Source organism: Ceratotherium simum, chromosome 2, assembly GCF_057802395.1.
Source record: "Ceratotherium simum simum isolate JZ-2026a chromosome 2, ASM5780239v1, whole genome shotgun sequence".
In the NCBI taxonomy this organism is placed as follows: domain Eukaryota; kingdom Metazoa; phylum Chordata; class Mammalia; order Perissodactyla; family Rhinocerotidae; genus Ceratotherium; species Ceratotherium simum.
Window position 1 is genome coordinate 36,656,242 of NC_141901.1, and position 21,746 is coordinate 36,677,987.

The 21,746-nt window shown below is 42.0% G+C and overlaps 1 protein-coding gene and 1 non-coding gene across 2 annotated transcripts in view; both read left to right on the forward strand.

Annotated features, from left to right (window-relative positions):
- AIM2 (absent in melanoma 2) overlaps positions 1–21,746 on the forward strand; it is a 131,463-nt gene that overhangs the window by 25,896 nt on the left and 83,821 nt on the right.
- On the forward strand, positions 15,341–15,414 carry TRNAR-UCU (transfer RNA arginine (anticodon UCU)). The gene has a single exon. It is a non-coding gene; the product is annotated as a tRNA-Arg (tRNA).

Sequence of the window (21,746 nt, forward strand, 5' to 3'; positions counted from 1 at the left end):
AAACCCTACGCAATCTGGCCTCTCTCTGACCTCGTGTAACCTCATGGCCACACCATCCCTCCCACACTATCCCTCCTTTTGCGTCTCTAACACACCAAGCTCATGCCCACCCTAAACCTTTGCACTGGCTGGTCCTCCTGAACTGGAACCTTCCCTCTCTGCTCTATGCAAATTGCTCTTGCTTGCACATCTCAGCTTAAATGTAACCTCTTCAGAGAGGCCTTCCCATTCCCTTGCAATCACTTGTCATTTTCTGCTATTTTCTTAATAATTTATCTTTTCTATTTTTTTAAAATTGTTGTGTATACCACTTCTCCAAGTAGATGTAAACTTCCTGAGAAAAGAAACCTTGTCAATTTTGAGCAAAGTTGGGTTGCCAGAAACTGAAAGAATGTTGCACACAGCAATGCCTGGCACATAATATGAAATATTGTTTGAATGAATGCATGAAAGAGAACACTCTCACTCATCACATTTGGAGAAGAGTGTCCACATTCTGAGTTCACACTTTGATTTTACAATCGAGAACTTTTTTTCTTACGCCCTAAGTAAAGCCTCCCCCTGCCATTTAAGGCTTTTCCTCTGGTTCACGAAAGAAGACATCTCTTTCTCTTTACTAGCTTCTGTATCATGTCCCTCTAGAGGCTTTAAGACTGTTATTAAATTGCCCCTCAACCTCCTGTGTATCAGGTGAAGTGTCCTAATTCTTAACCTTCTGCTAGTTCTTTTATCATTTCAGAACCTCTTCTCTGCTCCTTTTCTCTTAGATAGTTGGGTTCAGAACAGGTCCTGCTAGGTGAGTAAGGCCATGGCTGATTTTTATGAGTTGAATGTGACATGTTATTCCAGGCTCTCTTGTATGTTTTTCTGTTGTTCTTGATTTTTAAACTGTCTTCTTTGGCTCACTCATGGTTGCTTGTGGTCCATTTTGGTCCTAAGATCTTTTTAAGCCCTAAAATTCCAGAGTTTGCTGCCGCTGGAGTAGTATTCCCTTGCCAGGTGACACCTGATGAGATTTGCCACAGACCTTCCAGTCCCAGGGCTTCTTTGTGGACTAGTGTCCCCCTGTACGCATACCTGTCAGGCTGGCCATTGTTGCTGCCGTTCCTGTGGCTAAGCCAGAAACAGAGGCAGACATATTTAGGATATTCTCGCTACATTCCTATGAAGCTGTGGCTACGGTTGGTGTGACTGTGAAGGTCCGGGAATGACTGTGTGTCCTGCTGTAAGAAAGTTAAACAGGTTCTGGGTCCGGCTGTGAGGAGTCATTTCTGATTCATGGAAGAGACAGCGCAGGAGAGTGAGAAAGCATGAATGTTGAAGTTGGACTCACCTGGGCTTGAATACCGCTGTGCCACTTCCTTTATTTCAGATTGGTCTTTTCACTTGCTAAACATTAGACATTCTTACTGTCTGTCTTGTAGACTTGTTGTGACCATTAACTGAGAACATTTATGCACATCTAGCTAAGAACTCAATACATGTTAGTTACCTTTCTCTGTGTCCCCTTCACCATGGAGCAGATGTGTGAGAGATCTTTCTCTCTTCTTCCTGGGTGCACCTTAGAATCATGCTTTGTGTCCATTGTCTGAATATAAAGTACTACTTGGATCTAGATTTTCAGTTCTAATTCCTTGTTCATCCTACTCAGGTCTCTCCTGTTTAGCTTGCTCTCTGCTACCCTCGTGTGGCCACCCTGACCCCTTGCCATTCCTGATCCTCTGCTCCCTCGGTGTGGTTGCTTTGCTGTAATGCAGCCTTGTCCCAGCTTCTTGGCCAAACTAGCTCCCGACTCCTGAGTTTGGAAAGTGTACACAAAACATTTTTCAGTTTAATTTCAGTCTTCTCTACTCAGGTAGTATTATCTCAGTTCTTCTGACTGTTCTTCATTCCTTTCTAATATTTCTCTCATCTGTACATTCTTTAGGAAATATATCCTCCATGTTGAGAGTTTGGATGCCAGTAAGGTCTCTTCAAGTTTCAAATCCCATTATCTGCTGCCCTGTTCAACACCAAGTTCTCTGTCTTATGAATGCGGAAAGAACAGTATGTTGCCATATATTATTTAATCATAGAAATCCCCTCTTTTTGCCATCGAATTCAGATCTCTTTAAGTCAGTAAGGGGAAATACACCTATTCTTACCTTGCCAATGGGCAATAGTGGGCCTTGGATAGACCCCGAATGCCAGTGCTTCAGAATGAAGATGTGTGGACAAAGGATATATCTGCTTTCTCCCTCTAATTGCATAGCATTTTTAGCAAGGAGAATGAAGGATTATTTAGTGTATAGCGAGAACATTAGTTTCTTCAGAAAACTTTCTGGATGAGAATAAAGGAAAGTGAATTTGGTGAGGTGGCTTTAAACCAAATTTGAGAGGGTAAGACTTGAAAACCCTCTACTGAAGAGTTTTATCTTTATGCTAGTGGGAAAATTTTTGTCGCGGGATGTTATGTGATTGAATTGGTATTTATAGATTGATCTTCAGATTCAGCGTGGTAAAAATGTTAATAATTCTTTCTTCCTGTTAATCTGTAAATTCAGTGCAATCCCGTGCTAAATCCCAACATTTTATTTTGCAGAACTTGACCAGTTGATTCTAACATTCTCTTGGAAAATAAAGTCAAGAACAGCCACGATTTTTTTTAAACACATAGGGTTGAGGGTGTGGGGAGAGGGTTTTCCAGCTATTCTAGGTTACTTTTAAATTATAGCAATGAAAACATTGAAATATTGCACAGGAATATACAAATAATTCCACGGAGCAGGAGAAAGAGCATAGTCACCAGCTGATTTTGGAATTTAGCGTATGAAGAATCCTACATCTGATACTGCACTTCTGCTTAGTGACTAAGGGTTGGACCGTTTATTGACTTGGTATTAGAATAATTGATTATCTGTCTGCCAATTGGAACGGGGTAGGTCGAGCCTTCCTCCATGCCATATACCAAAATAAATTTCAGATGGACTGAAGTGCTAAATTTTATAAACAAACAAAACTAACAGAAATTCTTAAACACTGTAGAAAAATATGTTTAATCTCAGAGTGGGAAAGACCATCCTAAGAAAGACACAAAACTCAGAATCCATAAAGGAAAGGACTGACAAGTTTTACTGCATGATTTTTTAAAATTAATATAATTGTAGACACCGTAGACAAAGTTTAAAAGTAAGTTACAGACTGGGAAAATTTTCTTTACAACATATAGAAGAAAGTATTAAATTGATAATATGCAAAATATCCAATAAATACACAAAAAAAGACAAAAAATCCAACAGAAAATTGGACAAAGGATATGTTTAGGAATTCTGAGACAGAATATAGTTGTCCAATAAACATCTAAAAAGATGATCAACTGCATTTGAATTTTGAGAAATACAAGTTAAAGGAACAAAGAGAGCCTAGATTGTTAAAAAGGATCGAAGAGACCCAACAGATTGTTAAAAATTAAAATGATGGATAGTATCCAGTATTGGCAAGCGTTTGGGGAAACAGGCACCTTCATTTATTGTTAGTGAGAATGAAAATCTCTGCAGCCATTTTGGAGGTATTTTGGCAGTATCTATCAAAATTAAAAATGGAAATACCAGCAGTGCTATTTACACAAATCTGTGCTATATATCTAGTCACACATGAGCGCTATGATTTATGAACATAGATGTGAATCACATCATTGTTTCCAGGAGTGAAAAATGGAGAACAACCTAAATATCCATCAGTAGTGAATTGGTTAAATAAATTATGTTATATCCATACTTTGTAATAACACATAACAGTTAAAAAGAATGAGGTAAATATATATATACCAACATGGAAAGGTAACCCAGATGTATTGAGTGAAAATACAAAGAAAATGCACGTACCATTATCCCCTTTGTGTAAAATAGGAAAAAAGCTCAAAACAATATATGTATGTTACATTTTACATACCCGTAAATGTGTGTTTAAGTAAATGAATAGCTACTTACTGGCTGTGTGACCTTGGGCAAGATGCTTAACCTCTCAGTATTTTCCTTGTATGGAAAATAAAGAAAATAATAGTATATATGCCCTAAGATTGTATAATGTGATGCTTAAATAAATTAATCTATTTCAAATGCTTTGAATAGTGCCTTGCGTATAGCAGGCACTTGAGTGCTCCTATTGTTCATATACATATTAAACTTGGAAAATTATTATTTCTGGTGTGGGAAAGCATAAGGGGGGGCTATGATTGTTTATATTATATACTTAATTTTTTTACAGTGATCATGTGCTTATGTGTTGAGTGACTACAAAATTAATTTTAAAAGCTTATTCTAAGGAGATCTGTTAAAAGATGGCTATCGAAATCCGGGAGCAAAGTGAAAGTGTCCTGAGCTAGGGTGGTGGCATCGGGAATGGCAAGGAGGCACCACATTCGGTGTTGGTTATGGGAAGCAGGAGAATGGGGGAAGACAGAGGCGGCTCTCAGTTTGGGGGTCTGTGATTGACTTGGAAAATGCTGAACCACAGAAAGAAACAGTGGAATCAGGAGAATCTTTTTGTGGGGTGTAGTATTTTGGGATGGAGGAAGATTAATTTTGTTTAAACTGTGTTGAGTTTAAACTTATGGGAACCCATCTTATAGGAAATATTCAGTAGACTGGATGTAAAAACTAGAGCTCTAGAGAAAGTTGAATGTTTCTGCTCTCACTTTGAGGCAGAGCAGCAGAAAATGTCTCCAGTTCTCAGGTCTCATTTTAAGAGTTCCCATCAGATATTTCCATTATAAAAATAAATAATCGTGGTATTCTGGAACAATCTCTGGGTTAGGGGGACAGAGACAATTCTAGTCAATTTGTTTCTTTATTCTTTTTTTTTTTTTCCAGAAATCATGTACTGAGCACATAGTAATGTGCCAGGCACTGCTCAGACTGACAAGGGTAGAAGGACTCAGGTTGCTCACCGTCTGGTAGGAGACAGACATGCGCAAAACTGATTGCGGTACAGTGTGCTCAGTGCTCCGGGAGCCAGATGCACAAGGCGCAGTCATGGTGTGAAAATGGGTGTGATCCAATCTGCTTAGGGTTGTGGTGGATGTCAGGGAAGATATTACAGAAAATGAGGTGACTGAGCTGAATCTTCAAGGAGGAGGAGCAGTCTTCCAGGCAGATGTGGGGGTGGGGAGAAGAGAAGGGCATTACAGAAAGAGGAAACATCGCACATCAAGGCATGTTAGTGTGCAACCATAACTTTTTAAATTTTTTTTTATCAGAGAACTGTCAGTACTTTGACATTGCACAACATAAGGCCAGGGGTGGGGATGGGGAATAATAGTAAAGGAAGTTGAAAAGAGGAACAGAAATCAGATCATAGATGGCCTTGAGGCTCTTCTCTAGGCAATAGAGAAAGATTGAGGGGTTTTGCCTTCCAGAAAAATCACAATTGCTCTGTTGGTGGTGTGGCAGATGGGTGGAAGGGGAGCAGGGATGGCTGCAGATGGACAAGTGAGGGGTTATTAAAATATTCAAAGAGTTTCAGGTCTTATATTCAAGTCTTTAATCCATTTTGAGTTAATTTTTGTGTATGGTGTAAGGTGATGATTGACTTTTTTTTTTTTTTTTTTTATTTTGTGAGGAGGATCAGCCCTGAGCTAACATCTGATGCCAATCCTCCTCTTTTTTTCTGAGGAGGATTGGCCCTGAGCTAACATCCGTGCCCATCTTCCTCTACTTTATATGGGACGCCGCCACAGCATGGCTCGACAAACGGTGCCTTGATGTGCGCACGGGATCCCAACGGGCGAACCCCCGGCTGCCGCAGCGGAGCGCATGCACTTAACCACTTGAGCCCCTGGGCCGGCCCCGACTTTAATTTTTTTTTGTATGTAGCTGTCCAGTTTTTCCAACACCATTTATCAAAGAGACTTTCCTTTCTCCATTGTATGTTAAATTCGAAATATTATGATGTACAACTGAAATTTATATAATATTATAAACCAGTGTTACTTCAATAAGAAAAAAAATTTTTTTAAATATTCAAGCAGCCCTCGTTACAAAGGATGAACAATCTGGACTAAGCCAAAAGCAACGAGAATGAACAGGGAAGGATAGATTTGAGAGCTAGTAAAGAGGCAGCATTGATAGAACTCAGTAGCTGATTAAATTTGGAGGATAAAAGTGAGGGAAGGAGTCTTGACAGACTCCAGGTTTCTAGATTTCTAGCTTAAGTGACTGGATGACCAGTTCTGTTTTCCCAATATTGTTTTTATCAAATTAATCTTCTCCTTTCAATTTCCTATTGTTTAGCCAGTTCTATTCCTGGGGTCCAGATCTCCCTTATAATTGACCTTGACGACTGCAGAAGCCCCCTCACTGTGTCCTCTTGAAATTACCCACCATACAGCAACCAGAATGATCTATCTAAAATGCAAGTCAAATCACAGTTCTCCTTTACTTAAAACCCTTGACTGCCTCTGCATCTCCTGCAGGGTTAAAATCGAAGGCCTTTAACACAACATATGAAGGTCTCCATGGTCTGGTCTTTCCAGCCACATTCTTTGTCACTCCCTGCCTGGAACTTTGGACCTCAGCATCCCCTCATTTCTTGTAGTTTCTTACACAGACAAAATGGTTTTTGGCTGTATCTTTGCTCATGCTGTCCCCACTTCTTAGAGTGCCTTTCTTCCTCAGTTTCCCCAACACACACACGCACGCACACACACACATGCACACCCTTTGCACCCTAACCTCTTTTTTGCTCAGGTTCACAACTGTTCTTCCTTTAAACCTCAGCTTAGGTCTGTAGCTCCAGAAAACCTCCTTAGACCCCCCCAGAGTGTGTTAGTTTGCCCATATTCTTTGATTCTGTAGCATGCTGGATGTATCTCTACAGTTGGGCAACTTTGTTTTATGATTCTGTTTATTTTCTGCTTCTGACTGTGACTTTATCGAGGGCAGATATGGCGTCTTCATTATCTTTGTGTCTCCAATGCCTAGCACATTTCTTGATATAGTGTGTGTTTATGGGTATGAGAAATAAATACATTAATAAATGAGTAGGTGGTTGGTGCTACTGTTAACTAAACTAGTGGATTACGAAGAGCGGAAGATTTATGGTGAAATGTAAGTTCAGATTTGTACATTTTACAATTGAGAGGCCTGTGAGTCATATAGGGATGGTTATCTAAAGGCATCTGAAATACCAAACTGGCTTTCAGGTGAGATGTCTAGTTTTAAGATATGGATATGGGAGTTTTCAGCTCATAGTTGGTAGTATGTGCTATGGTGCTATTTAAGATCCTTCAGGGAGAAAATATAAGAGAAGAGAGCCAAGCACAATTGAGAGCAATGTTTTTGACCACAACCCACAAAAGAAATTCATTAATTTTTTATTATGACCTAGAACACACATGTGCACACAAATATATGTACATGTAACTGAAAAAAAATTCATGAACCAACACATGGTCTAATTAGAGGGTGATGCCTTCTGCTATTTTCTTTTTTATCCTGTTCTGCAGTATCCTATCCCATCAGTTCTCTTCTCTTCTATTTAATAATATAAAAATGCTGCTAACATCGGACTGGCAGTCTGATAAATGCTGCTCTTTGGAACACTGTTATTTAAGAAGGAAGAGGAGGGGCTGGTGAAGGAGACTGAAAGGAGGGGCTGAGAAATAGGAGGCAAGTTAGAAGAGAGTCCTGTGTCACAGAAACCAGAGGAGTGAACGTTTTCAAGAACGAAGGTGTGGTCACTAGTGAAATGCTGCAGGAAAGTGAAGTGAGATATTGAATTTTATGATTGGGAGGCCGTTAGTGACTTTAGCGAGGACATTTTAGCATTAAGTAAGCTAAAGTCAGCTGAGGAATGAGGGGAGTAAGAGAAGACAGACTGAGCATAACCTATTCTCTGTGAAAAGAGAGACTGCCAGGCACTAGTCTACTAAGGATTTTCTCTTCCTTTATCTCATTTATTCCTTATAATGACCTTACAAGGTAGGCATTATTACTTGAGTGAATCTTTAAAATCAGATGAGTAATTTGAGCCTCAAAGATTCATGTAGGTGCCCTTAGGTGCCCATCATCACATGGTACGTTGTGGAGCTGGGATTCAAACCTTGGTCAATCCTGACTTTAAAGTCTGTAGTTTTCCAATTGGACCGTAATGGTTAGTCTATTTTTGTAATATTGGATAAGTAATTTAATTCCTATGGGCATGAGTTTACTAATCTGTGTAATTACAGATGGAGAGGGTTGACAAAAATTATAGACTACAGAAATATAGAAAATAAAGAGCAAACATTCACTCACTTAGCATTATCAACTTAATCTTCAAACTAATTTTTTAAAATTTCTAAAAGTAATAAAAGCATGTGGTAAAGATTCAACTGATGCACAAAGGTAAAAATGCGACAATTATCTTAAAATCATTTTCCATTTTGAGCAGTCACTGATTCCAGGAAGGGAAGAGTTATTTGATTCTTTTAATTTTCTGATTTGTCAGTTAAGACAGAATACTAAGCGTTTTGCTCTCTCCCTCCCTCTCCTTCCCCACACTCTGTGGAGAGACTATATTGGGGATTCAGGAGTGATTTGGCGATACTATGGTGGAGTAAAAGAGCACTAAAGTAGGAGTCAGAAAACCTGGAATTGAGTACCAGCTTTGTGAATGAGTAGCCGTCATTTTATTTGTCTGGACCTGTTTCTTATATTTTAACTTGAGGTAACTGAAAGAAGGAACCACTGAAGTGCAGACCATAGAGAGCTCCCTTACCAAATGCTGCTCTTTCTGTCTTCTAAAAACCATAGCTTTTTACTCCACCTGTGGCCCTTCCCATACCTGCCTGGCCCTCCTGTCCTATCCCTGGGGCACCACCCTACAATTGCAAAGGCAGAGAAGAGACTTGTGGGGAAAGGTCTTAGTATCTCACTTCCTGGGACAAATCTTAATGGGGATCCTGTGCCACTCAGCAGGAACCTTCCGTGGAGGCCTGCCTGGAGCGGTGACAGAGGTTAGAACACTGCACCAATGGCTCTCCTCCGCCCCCCTACTTCCGAGTTGAGTGACTGGGCAAGCCACTTAATGTCTTTGATCAAGGTTTTTCTTTGTAAAAGGAGGGTAATGATAATCATTCTTTCCACCATCTAGCATAGTTCTGATGATAAAATGAGATAAAGAATTCAAAATACTTTTATCATCATTATGACTACTGTTAATACTGTTTCTTAGAATCATAGACAGATAGTGTGAGGAAGGACCTTGGAAATTCAGCTACCAGCTTTTAAAGGAGGAGAATCTGAGCCTGCAGGAGATTAACTGGATTACTCAAGGTAAAGTGCTTCCCCTTGACCCTATTTTCAGTGTGGGGACTGAATGCTCTTTACGACAGGCTTTAGTAGGGCCAGTCCTGTTTAGGCAATGACCGACTATTGTGTAAGGATAAACTATGTATAGACCTTGCTATGATTTGTCAGACAGAAGGTCCCCGTGTAAGGACAACTTTAGTTCCTGTGATTGAAACTTTCATGGTCACTTTTTTGTTTAATTAAACTGTTGCATTGTAAAAGATAAACATCTTTCTTCTCTTGCCATTTTGGAGTCTGCTTTCCTATGTTCATCTCAAGGTTCCTGCCAGACTGAATGGGAAGTGGAGCTGAGGTAGGAGAAAGATGAAGAAAGCCCAGTTTACTCCTAATATTAGGCAAAACCAAGGTTCTTGAATCCCTTGGCCAATGACCATAGAATCATTGACCCTTTAAGGATCCATCTTCTAATTTTTTGGCCTCTGGCCTAGAGTATCTGGCCCTTTAAGGACCAGAGGCCCCGTGGACACTGTGAAGGTTAAGGAGCCTGGTTGCCAGCCCATCCCCATGGTAACTCAATGCCATGGGGATTAGCAGGGCCCTTTTCAGGGCCTCCCAGTTGTAAAGCCGGTGGTGCATAGAGTCCCAGGCAAAGAAGTAAAACAGACACAAGTGTATTGTAGAGCAGGATGTCTGGAGGTGAACATGGGGAAGAAGGGAAGGAGCAAGTCATTCTGGACAACCCTCAGGAATCTGGTGCCCTATGGACCGGGTGGAAGGAGATTCAGCAGAACAGGTACTATAGATTGAAGATTTAAGAAGGAGGAGAGATCTGGACTAAAAGGATGGGGGGAAAGTAAAGAGGTGTGGAGAATGAAATCTGGAGAAAGGAAAAAAAGGGCGTGAGGATGAAGGAATGACAATACCAAGACTCTGGAGCCAAATGACAGAGTATAATGATCGAGGGTGATGCTAGAGGAGCTTGGAGGCCTGGGAAACTCAGAGAGCCTTAAGGATGATGGCCAAGGGGGCCAGAGACAGAGAGGAGCAGTGGACTGAATCTAGGGGAGACCAGGAACAGTGAGTTTGGGCAATACTGTTTGGAATAGATAGATCCTAGATGAGAACAAATGGAGATATGGCTAAGAAATTGAGCATTGCAGAGGATAGGGACTGGATGGGAAAGGATTAGGGAATGCCAACTGCAGAACGTGGAGAGAAGTGAAATGAATGTGAATGAGGAGAGGTGCGCACAGAGGGAGAAGGGGCATTTTATTTTAGTTTATTTATTAATTTTTTTTTGTTAGGCGATCAGCCCTGTGCTAACATCTGCCAGTCCTCCTCTTTTTTTTGCTGAGGAAGACTGGCCCTGGGCTAACATCCGTGCCCATCTTCCTCCACTTTATATGGGACGCCGCCACAGCATGGCTTGCCAAGCAGTGCGTCGGTACGCACCCGGGATCCAAACTGGCAAACCCTGGGCCGCCGCAGCGGGAGAAGGAGCATTTTAAATCAGGACATGACTAAGGGTAATGTACCTGGAGGAAGAAGGAGTAATTGATAGAAATGACAAGAAGAAACAGTAACGAGACAGGACTGGGGAGTTAGTACTGAACACACAAGAGGGTGATGGCTTGGGGTTAGCACTGGAGGTCTAGAGAGCCCAGATTCTAAAGAGGGGAAAGGGAGTTGAACTAGAGAGGTAACATGAGAAATTAATTCATTTTTTTGAGAACCTAGGTGAAGCAGAGAAAATGTTTCCCTACAAATTCCCAGAAAGATCTGGTAGGACATGACGGCCCACTTCCTCTCCTTTTGTTAAACACTGCTAGCTTCCTCATCCTTCTTGACCAAACAGAGAAACCATATCCTTGGAGACACACTCTCTAGAATTCTCGAGACAGTTACTTAGAGAAAGCTGAGAGAGGTGGGAGATAGAGGCAGAAAGGAAAGGGAGAGTCTGTCTCCAGATTCTTCACCATTCCTAAGACTCCCTTAGGGGCTTGACCTCTGAATGGACTCCATTGTGACCTTGACTAGCCAATTGTTGAAATAGATTGGTTCTACATCTACTTGTGGGGAGGCTTGAGAGGCCTGGGTAACTCAGTTGGACTGGGCTAGACCTGGAATGGTTTCTGAAAGTTAGATGTGATGATTAAAGCAAAATTTGCTCTGTATTTGTCCTCCTTTGGCTTAATTCTCAGGCTCAATTGTTACCTGAATTATCTCAATTCTTCCTGCTTAAAGGATAGGAAAGAAGATGGGGAGGGAATAAGCAATCTGTAGTCTGGGTCATTGGCTAAGGAAGGAAGGAAACAGAGGCTTTAGGAACACAAATGCTTCATTATGATGGGTTAGAAAAATGCATGAGAGGAATAGAAAAATGAGCATGGGGCAAGACCCCACAAGGATGAAATATCTGGAAAAGAATTGAAGGGCCTTTGCCTTATAGGTGTGTTCATGTTGCCCTTCTTTAAGAGGTAGGGAGTTAAGAGCTGAACATCTATTAGTTTTGCAGAGTGGGTCTAGCACCATAGGCCTAACTTTGCAAAACATCTTTTTCAACCTCCCTGGGAGGTGCTGACAGGAGGAATGTGGTGGGCTGATTGCTAAGGGGTGAAATAGTAAGAAGGAGCTGATAATAATTAGGGACACTAGAAGACAGTCCATGGAAACCACTTCTAGAGGATATGTCCACAACAGATGTGAATTAATAAGGTTTAGGACATTGTAGGGACTGAGAGATGAAAGTATAGTGGATAAAGTCTGTGTTATCCAAATGACTATTTCACTGTCTTACTCCATCTAATATCCGTTAGCATTTAAAACATGGACTAGTTGGTAAAGATGCCTTTAGGGAAGCTAAAGATAAGTAGGACCTTAGTGAGTAGGACCACAGTAGGACGTGGAATTTATTGTATTTGTTTCTGGGACAATGGGGAAATTTTTTGGCGTTTATCATACATATCCCAGCAACGCTTTATGAATGAAATAATGTATGAGCATCACCAGTTTGACTGTGGGGTCAAAGAGTGGTATTCAATTAGAGGCATGAGTAATGTTTGAGTCACAAATCTTTGGAGAATTAGATCAGTACGGAAATTTTTTTAGAAGGGGAATGTACTTATCTTCTTAAGGGTTTACATAAACACGAATGACGTATATCTAGTTTAAAAGACAAAAATGATGTACTGTCTTCAATCTTTTTGAATGGCTCAACCTCATCTTTCCTGCCCTTTAAAACTGTCACTTTCTTTGACTGTTTCCCTCGTTATTTTTAAATTAAACACCTAGTGTAGAGATATTATTCACACTTATCAAGAAGCTTTACCTGATTTGTGGATAATAAAGTGAAATGGGAGATGTCAGAGAGACATCTCTGATTTGAAAAAAGCCCTTAGACAAAGTCCAGAGTATTTTTGTTGATATAGATTATAAGTGTAAGAGGTCCTGGAAAGACTCTTGTTGAGTGAGAGGTGTTTTCTGCTAGAATGGCAAGATTTCTGTGGGGGTGAGGGGAAGATAAAGGGAAGGTACTCAAGAGGAAGGAGGCCACCCAGGCAATAGAGTCAAGAAATGTGACTCATAAAACAGGGGAAGGAAGGGACAATGCCTTGCACCGTGAAGTCTCAGTTAATCTTTATCAAGAGCGTTTATCATTGCCCCCAGTTTATAATGAGGAAAAGGAGGATTGAGAAGTTAAGTAATTTTCTCAGGGTTTTGAAGAAAGTAAGCTGCATAGCTTGCTGTTGACTTTGTATTTTTCTGCTTCCAGCTTATGGTCTTTGCGTGAACTTGGAAAATGGACTGATTATTTGGTGGGCAATAAGATTGATTCCTTCTTGTCTTCCATATGTCTTATAGAGTAGTTCCTACACTGGAACTTGCCCACAGGATCCTTGAGGGTGGCACCGTGTCATTCTTGGTCTCTCATCTTTGTATCCCCAGTGCCAAGTGAGAACATTGCGGTGAACGAAGCTTCTGGAGGGAGTTGGAGAGCTGAGACTCTTCATTCAGATTGTGGAGAACCATGATCTCTTAAGAGGCAGAGAAGCTTTGGGCAAAACTTGGGTATAGGACAATATCCTTATGAAAAGCAGAGGGTATGCGTCTGTGTCTAAGAGCACATTGACTGAGCCTGGTGGGAAGTGTCCTGAGAACCTAGGCTCTTCTTTTCCTTATACCCAAGTGGTTCATGGCTGGCCTGTGGGGTTGAACTTCCCTTTACAGACACGTGGACCTCCTGACTAGTTCCTTGACTAGCACCTTGTTACCAGCCACTGAAAGTAAAACAGTCTCTGGCCAGCATCGAGTTCTCTGTGTCAGATTCTTGGAGTAGTCTAAGATAAATGTGTTAAGAAAGGCCTATGCTGTGCCCCCTTACTTTAGGTTTATTACATAAACCATCAGTTTCACTTTTCTGAGCTCCTAACGCTAGGTCCTAGAGGGCAGGCAAGCTTGGTTGGAGTGGCTGCTTTTGCCTAGGTGTTAGTCTTCTCCTTATATTCCAACCTGACTGAATCATCCTGGGCCCATTCTCTCCCACATCTCATTCTTGGGGCTATATGAAGGGTAGGGAAGTATGAGATATTGCAACTATCTCAGAGTTAGAAGGGCCCTTAAAGATCTTCCAGTCTAAGCACTTCATATTGTCATATTGCTCTTCACTTGGCCATCACCTGGTCTCACAGGTTGCAAAGAACTATCTTGAGTTATGATCGGAGTCAGTTGGTAGTGTCAAGAGCTGGGGGCTGTAGAAGCACATGCTGAGGGAGGAGGAGGGAGTCTGAGCCAGCTTTGCTTTTATTATAACCTTTTGAGTGGGAGTGGCCTGGTGAACGCTGAATCACAGTCTTTAAATCAATGGACTATCATTGGGAGCATAGAGGCCAATTGTCCCCTGATGTGTCTAGGAATCAAATGGGAGAAAATGAGCTGAAGGTGAGGTAGGAAGGACTTAGGTTAGACATTCAGAAGAACTGGCATAGTGGAAACTACAACTAACAGTGATTATGGAATTGTCTTCTCTAGGAGGCTTTTGAAAATAGGGGCTGTTTTCTTGGATCTTGGCTGGGTATGGAAGCCTTTATATATGGTTATGGAGGGCTGGTCAGTTTGCTTGTCCTAGGATGCCTCTAGCAAGCCCACACAGCTGAGAAATCCTCATGCTTTAAATTAGGCAGCCCTGGGAGGAAAGAATGGCAGAGATTTAGAGCTAGGGAAGGTCGGGGGAAGGGAAGCAGGTATTCACAAGGGCTGTCTGAGGACCATCTGTAATTCATTAGGGAGCTGACGTTCTCACTCTCCTCCCTATATGTACACACACACACTCTCTCTTTCTCTTTCTCACACACGCATGCACACACACACACACACACACACACACACACTCACCACTGCTCTATCTCCTCCCCCATCCTTAATTCTAGTGAAGATGCTGAAGGAACATCACATCAGACTCCCGGGATCTCTTTCCTAGGCTTGACAGATAACAGCTTTCAAAGCTGAGAGGTGGACCAGTCTCCCCGGAGCCCAGCTTCCCTCCGGGTCTCTGCCGCGGATCACACTGTTTTCTTACAGAAGCAGCTCCTTTGTCTCCGGGATCGAGGGTTTTCCTGAATCCTCAAGCTTTGCCCAGCCCCTGTCTGAGAATAGCGGGACTGGGATGAAACCACAGTAAGGGAGAGGGGGTGGAGGTAGAGATGGCTTCTGTTTTCTCTACTGGGCTGGGTGCACTCTGCTTAATTAGCATGAGAATGGAGAGAGAGACTTTTTCCGTATCCTCCCTTAGGGATAGAGAGGAAAGAAGAGCAAAGGCTCTAGCTCTGTCCTACTCCATAAGAGATTCTGGGACTAGGAAAATGACCACTGTCACATTCCTCCGGTCCTCTGAGGACCCCCGGACCCACAGTATTGAGAAAAGCTTTGATGGAGCCGGCTGGTGGATCTCCACTCCAGATTTTCCAGCTGTCCCTGTCCCCCCACCGCTCAGAGAGCAGGATGCTGAGATGGCTCGGTGATGCAGAAGGTATGTGCTTTTTCAGTTCTGGTGCTGATGCTGTGTGTGTGGTGAGGTCTCTGTGGCGCAATGGACGAGCGCGCTGGACTTCTAATCCAGAGGTTCCGGGTTCGAGTCCCGGCAGAGATGGTCACCTGGCAGGTGCCTCTTTTATTTTGTATGCTGTCATGCTAGGTTGATAATTATATTTATCCCTCCCTGGAGACTCTGGGGAAGAGAAATGAAACCTCTTTCCTTGGGAATCCCGGACCTCCTCTCCTTTTCCCTTCCCTCCCTCTTCAATCTTTCTCTGTTCCTCCCTTACTGATTTTCATTGTCTAGCAAAGGCTCAGATATCTGCTGCATCTCTCTGCTCAGCCCTACTGACACAGCCTTTGAATTCTTTGCTTCATAGGGAAATCATTGGCACATAGTGACCGAGATGCCGGGCCACAGGTTCTGGGACCACTGTGGTTCCCTCCTTTTACCTCTGAGAACACAAAAAGGCAGACTGTCCCATATGCTGATGAGGAAATGTCCAGTTGTCCTCCAAGGTAACACCCACCTTGACCAAGGTGGGTCAGGAGATGGAATGGGGCATGAGAGGGTGATTTCTTGCACTGTCTTTGTCAGCTATACTTTCACATTCCTGTCTGGGCTTTTTGTGTTAAAGCTCATCACTCACTTCCTCATCTACAAGGAGAGATGTAATCATTGCTCTTTGTCTCAGTAGAATAAACTACACAGCAGCATACTAACTACCAGTGGTGGATGAAACTTGTCCCCAGAAACTCAAAGTTCTTATACTTAAATGCTCTTTACTGTGAAAAATTTGTAGCCTTTCCTGCTTGCAGGACAAGGTTTCAGGGTTGTATCTGAATGATATATTGATAATTCCCAGTTTCCAGCAAGCTCTCTTCTTACCACCTCTCTCATCCTGCATTCGCTTCTGCTCTCTCTCCCTGTCTCATCTAATGGGCCACATTCAGTAAGATTGGGAGCTTGGTCCGATTGGGAGGTAGCTTGGGTTTCTATTTTGGGCTGGTCTGGCTCTGTCTCCCTTGCCTATTGCGGCCTCTGGCCTATTAGCTAGAGGGAGCCACCCATGCCAGGAACTGACCTCCACCTCAGGTGAACCCACGAAACCTGAGAAGACACACCTCTCCTCCGGCTGCTGGGGAGTCAGCATCTCTCCCAGGTGGGGCTCTGGAGGGGCGACCAGAGGACACAGCCAGCCATGCACTTGCTCTCTAAGGAAGCTGGTGTGTGGTGAGGGGAGAGAATCCACACAAGGTTTAACCAAACCGTGCCAAGAGGTGGGATTTGATAGGGCAAAAAGGAGGACTCTAGGGGGAGACTGATGTTTTTTGCCTTTAGGACATGTGCACATTTGTAGCAAATTGAAACTCTGGAAATTCTTTGAAGTAGTACAGTACTTTAAAGGGACTTAAAATTCTTGCAGTAAGAGACAACATAACCTTCGCTTTCTGAGTTACCTTGGTGGAACGTCAATTCAGATATTAACTATCCTCTGCCAGCCCCATGAATATGCTCTTTGGAGGATACTGGTGTGGACTAGAAATTCTTGAGCAGACCCTTCGGGAGCCTTTCTTTTATTGTTAGCTCAGCCTCTCCTAGATATTTTTGCTTTAGGCTCTGGCCTGAAAGGAAGAGTTGGTGCGTGTGTGTGGGGTGGGGAGGATGGTGGTTGTTTAGGGAAGGGGCATAACACAGTTTTCAAACGTATCCAGAATACTACATCTTTCTAGTTCCCCCTGCATCATTCTATTGCAGTGAGGCCATTCAGTAGTAACAGTTCTTAGAAGTAAGGAGGTTGTCCCTCTATCACTGTTAAAAGTCGGGGCAAGGGTATAGGTTCGTTATGCGCCCACTCTAAGGTTTGCTCAATTCTAGAAGCTTTCTAGGAATAAAGTCTTCATGAAGTTGTGGGGGCCGGGACTCTGGAGTGGGAACTGGGAGAGGATGTGTGCCCAAGTGGACATTGAACTGAGATTTGTTCAAATGTTCGATCAGGGTGCAATGTAGCCAGCTCCTTAGGTGAAATTCTATACCAGAGAATTAAAACACAAATAATCCCCCAAATCTGATTTTAGCCAGTCATTTCCATTTTCTAACTTGGAATCAGAAGACCTTGATTTACGTTGCAGTTTTGCCGAGTTGCTAAACCTCTCTGAACTTTAATTTATTTATTTATAAAAACCAGGTTGTATTATCTATCCTCCAAAAGTGAAAATGAATGAGAAAGTCCATTGTACAGTTCTGTACAAATATATAGGCTATGTTAGCATTTGAGTTGCTTTCGTCCATTTCCTCAGCATGTGGGAAAGGTGCCTGACAACAAAGTGGGGAAATGAAAGGTCTGAATGGTCAGCCCCTGTCTGGAACATCCAGGGTGGCCATACGCCATCGGCTGGGGCTGATGCTGGCTTGTGCTGCCCTAAGAAAGAGGATAGATTGGACTTTTCTAGCTGGTGGAGTCCTTCTGAGGTCTGTTGGTTCCTCTGTGCCTTAGCTGGGGGCTTCATCTCAGCCAGGTACCTCGAGGTCCTTGCTGGCTACACCACTTAAGGGAACTAGAAGCTTCCACTTATGCAAACATCACCCAGCCTTCAGCTCCCTCAGTGTCTGAGGGGTGGTGTTTTGGGGACTTGAAGAAGTTACATTACCAGGACTGGGGCAAGATTTTCCACATTGGTAAAAATTCCTCTATATGTGATAACAGCTTTCTTCTTAATATATGAGTGATAACTCCAATTTATGAATATCATAATTACTGCATTTTAAATATATGCAGAAAATAAAATCGAAATAGGTGGTGTTTTTATAATTCACTTCACTGTGGGGCTCAAATGTTTCAGAGGTGCTGGAGGTGATCATTAATTACACAGTATGGGGGCAGCATATGTCTTATTTATTATTGTGTTCTCAGTGCCTGAAATATGGTAGGCATTTGATAGATATATCTGAAAGAATTAATGCTGACTTAGAGTGGCTATAAATTATGTAGACAGGAAAGAGAAACATAGCTCCTGGGGATCAGGAACACAGGCAATATCTCCATGCATTAATTCATTCCCTTTACAAATATTCATCAAGTGCCCACTTTGTGCCACTTTCCATGTTCCAGGCACTGGGATCCAAAATAGCATTGCTCACCTCTGTCATGGAGTGCATATTCCCATGGCAGAGATAAAGCATAGATAGGTAAATAATAATTATAACAGAATTGTAGGTAGAGATATATACTGGAGGAACTTAACTGATGATAAGAGGCAGAGCAATGTGAAGCATGGTGGTCACAGAAGACTTTCTCAAGAGGTGACATTTGTGTGAAGAATGAATGAAGCAAGAGAGATCAATGAGATCTAGAAGATGGGCATTTCAAACAGAGAAATAGCAAGAGCAGAGACCCTGAGGTGGGCATGAGCTTGGTGGTTTTGAGGGAAAGTGCAAAGGTCACTGTGGTCAGAGTGGAAGGAGTGATGGAGACAGTTAGGTTCAGAGATTAATATAAGCATGTCATATAGGACAATGTTCTCAGCACTGTCGTTCAACTCTGCTTTGTGTAATGAGTCTAGTATTGTCTCACTTCTCCTTTACTATTCTTTAATGAAATTCATAGGTAATATAACCTTCCCACACACATGATTAAAGCAAATCAATATAATATCCTAGTTGTAATATGAGAGAAATAAAAGGAAATACAGTTGTAATAAATAATATACATTTTAATACATAATACTGGCAGTCTTATATCTATATGAAGAATCACCTTCAATGCAACAGCTGTGTATGCAGACCAATGTAGGTGTGCTGCATGGCTGACTTAAATATCATGAGGGATGTCATTTACCAGCAGTGTTGTGATTTTCCAAACTGGTGAACACTTCTTGATAAATTTATGGTTAAAATACATTAAATCTTCTTGCGAAGTATGCAGTATTTTGCATTCATGAAAATTTTAGGAAGTTGTATACCATGTAGAAAACTCTCTGTATTTATATGTAAAAACGAGTTAGACTCTTGGCTCAGATATCAACAACTAGGTTTTCCATAGGTCATTCAAGAGAAGCGCACAACAGGGGACAAGTCTTCTTTGTGTGAGATGCACCTACACTTTGCAGCACAAACGAATCTCAAGTACCCTTCCTCTCTGCAGCTTGTAATGGTCCCCAGTCATTATAAAAACAAAAATTACTCCATCAAATTTTCAAACCACTTCCTAGGGGCAATTCCAGACCCACTGGTAAGCGCTGACATAAGGCTCATAGGTCAGGCTTTCCTTCATGTTAATGAAAACCATTGGTGGGTTTGAGCAGAGGAGTGAAGGAATCTGATTTATGTATTAAAGGCTAATTTTGGCTATTGGTAGAGAATAGACAGGGATGAAGTCAGGGGCACATTTGCATGTCTGCTGGACCCAAAGCCGTTTAGAAGCAGCAGAGTGTGGCACTGTGGTTCCCACGTGATGGTGCTGGTACCACCAGAAGTGGAGGGTTTTATAACAATGTCCACCTACAAAAGTGGTTTATCATCTCTGGAGAGCTGACCTGGCATGGATGATTTATATTTTGTCTGGAAACTAGTTATTTTTACTTATTGTCATTACAGTGGTTGTCACCTACTATCGAAAATGTTCATTTTGTTTGTATTTAAATGCCATAGCAAATGAAACTTACTACCCCAAACGCTATTGCAGTGTTTATGTCCTTAGTAGTTTCTGTGATTATAATGGAACAGAATATCTTTAAACTTCTCTGGGTCCTCCATGGAAGTTGGATCATTTTGCTTCTGTAATGGTAGTGTTGTTCTGTGATAGTTCCATCCAGAGAATGGATGGTGAGACATGGAGTGTTATGATGAGAGAAGTTGAAAACATGAGCACAGTGGAGGAAGCAACTGCATGGGAATGACACAGAAGTCATTCCCATGACATGGAGATCATCCTGTGTTAGAATTGGCAGGCCTGCTGTTGACTTATTGTATGGTGTTGTGCATGCGCCAGGTCTCTTGAGCCTTGATTTCCTTATCTAGAAAATGAACCAAATACCTAGAATTAAATAAGGTAAAATGTAAACGTGTCTGGATAGTTAGATACATAGTAGGTGCAAAAGCAAATGCTAGCTTCCTTTGTTTATGGACAGTTTTTTCAACCAGTCTTCTTCAGACTGCTTGCATCAAGCTAGTTTCTTGGAGATCATGTGTGGGGATTGGAGACTTAGCCATGGACCACCTGTTTCTGTCCCTTAAAAATGCTTGGGCATAGTGAAGTGCCAGGGAAAGTAAGAAATGCATAATATATCTTCAATAGTAGTTACTCTCCAGGGGTACTTTCTCTCCCCTGTGGTCATTGTGGGAGCCCTGAATTTCTCTCTGGGGCTATGAGCATAGAAGCCTTGCAGGAATCTTTAGTCCAGTATTGGGAACAAGGTTGCACAGGCCCTGTGGAGAGGGTCATGTGAAACCTTTTCTGCTAGGAGCAATGCAGGGCTTTAAAACCCAGATGAGGGCAAGTGTGTCTATCTAGAGAAGGTGGGATGAGACTAAAGACAAGCTCCTGGGGAGCTTAGAGGAGAGAGGAGACCAGAGCTTGGCTTCTGTGTTCCTGGCCTGGGCCTTTTATGGGAGTATTCCCTGCAGTGGACCCAGCTCAGTCCTGCATCTCAGAGGAGCATCATCTGTGAATCACCAACAACCCGTAATCTTTTCTTCCTTTTGCTACATCTATAGGCCACTTTTGAAGAGGGAAATGATACCATCTAAAATAGCAGATAATTTAGAACCAGTTATGTTTATTTTGAAAGAATATGAAACTTTTTTCTTTTCTAATCATGCACAAATTTCTAACAGTGCTTTTTAATTTTTGTACTTAAGTGTGCCCCTAACAGCTGAGGAGAGTGGCTGCTTACCCCCAGGTGACAGGAAGCAGAGCTAAAGTGGCCTTTGCCAAATACAATATTTCTTTGAAGTCTTATACTTTATGCTACATTCTAGTACAAATTTGGGTTCTGTTTCATTATATCTGCATTTTTTAAGTACAAAAATAATTATCCACCCCAGATCGTATAGTAAAAGTGATGCCTGGCAAGCCCCACTTATGGGTGCCTGGCATAGCCTAGTTATAAAAGCACAAATATATATAAAAATGAATTTGTGACCACTGAGTATCCACTTAGAGATGAAGGGGGAGATAGTCTAGAGACAGCTTAAGTAGATAGAAACCTAACGGAGAATAAGCATTAATTCATTTACTCATTCAACAAGTGTTTATTTAGTACCCACTATGTGCTAAGCATTGAACTAGGTACTGGGGTACAGTGATGAGCAAAAAGAGACAGATTATCACACAACAACGTGTGAAATTGCAACTGTGAATGGAGGAGAGATCGATGGAGGAAAGAAAGTTTATGGCAGGGGGAGCTGACCTCTTCAGAAAGGCCAAGAAAGCTGCTTCCAGGAAG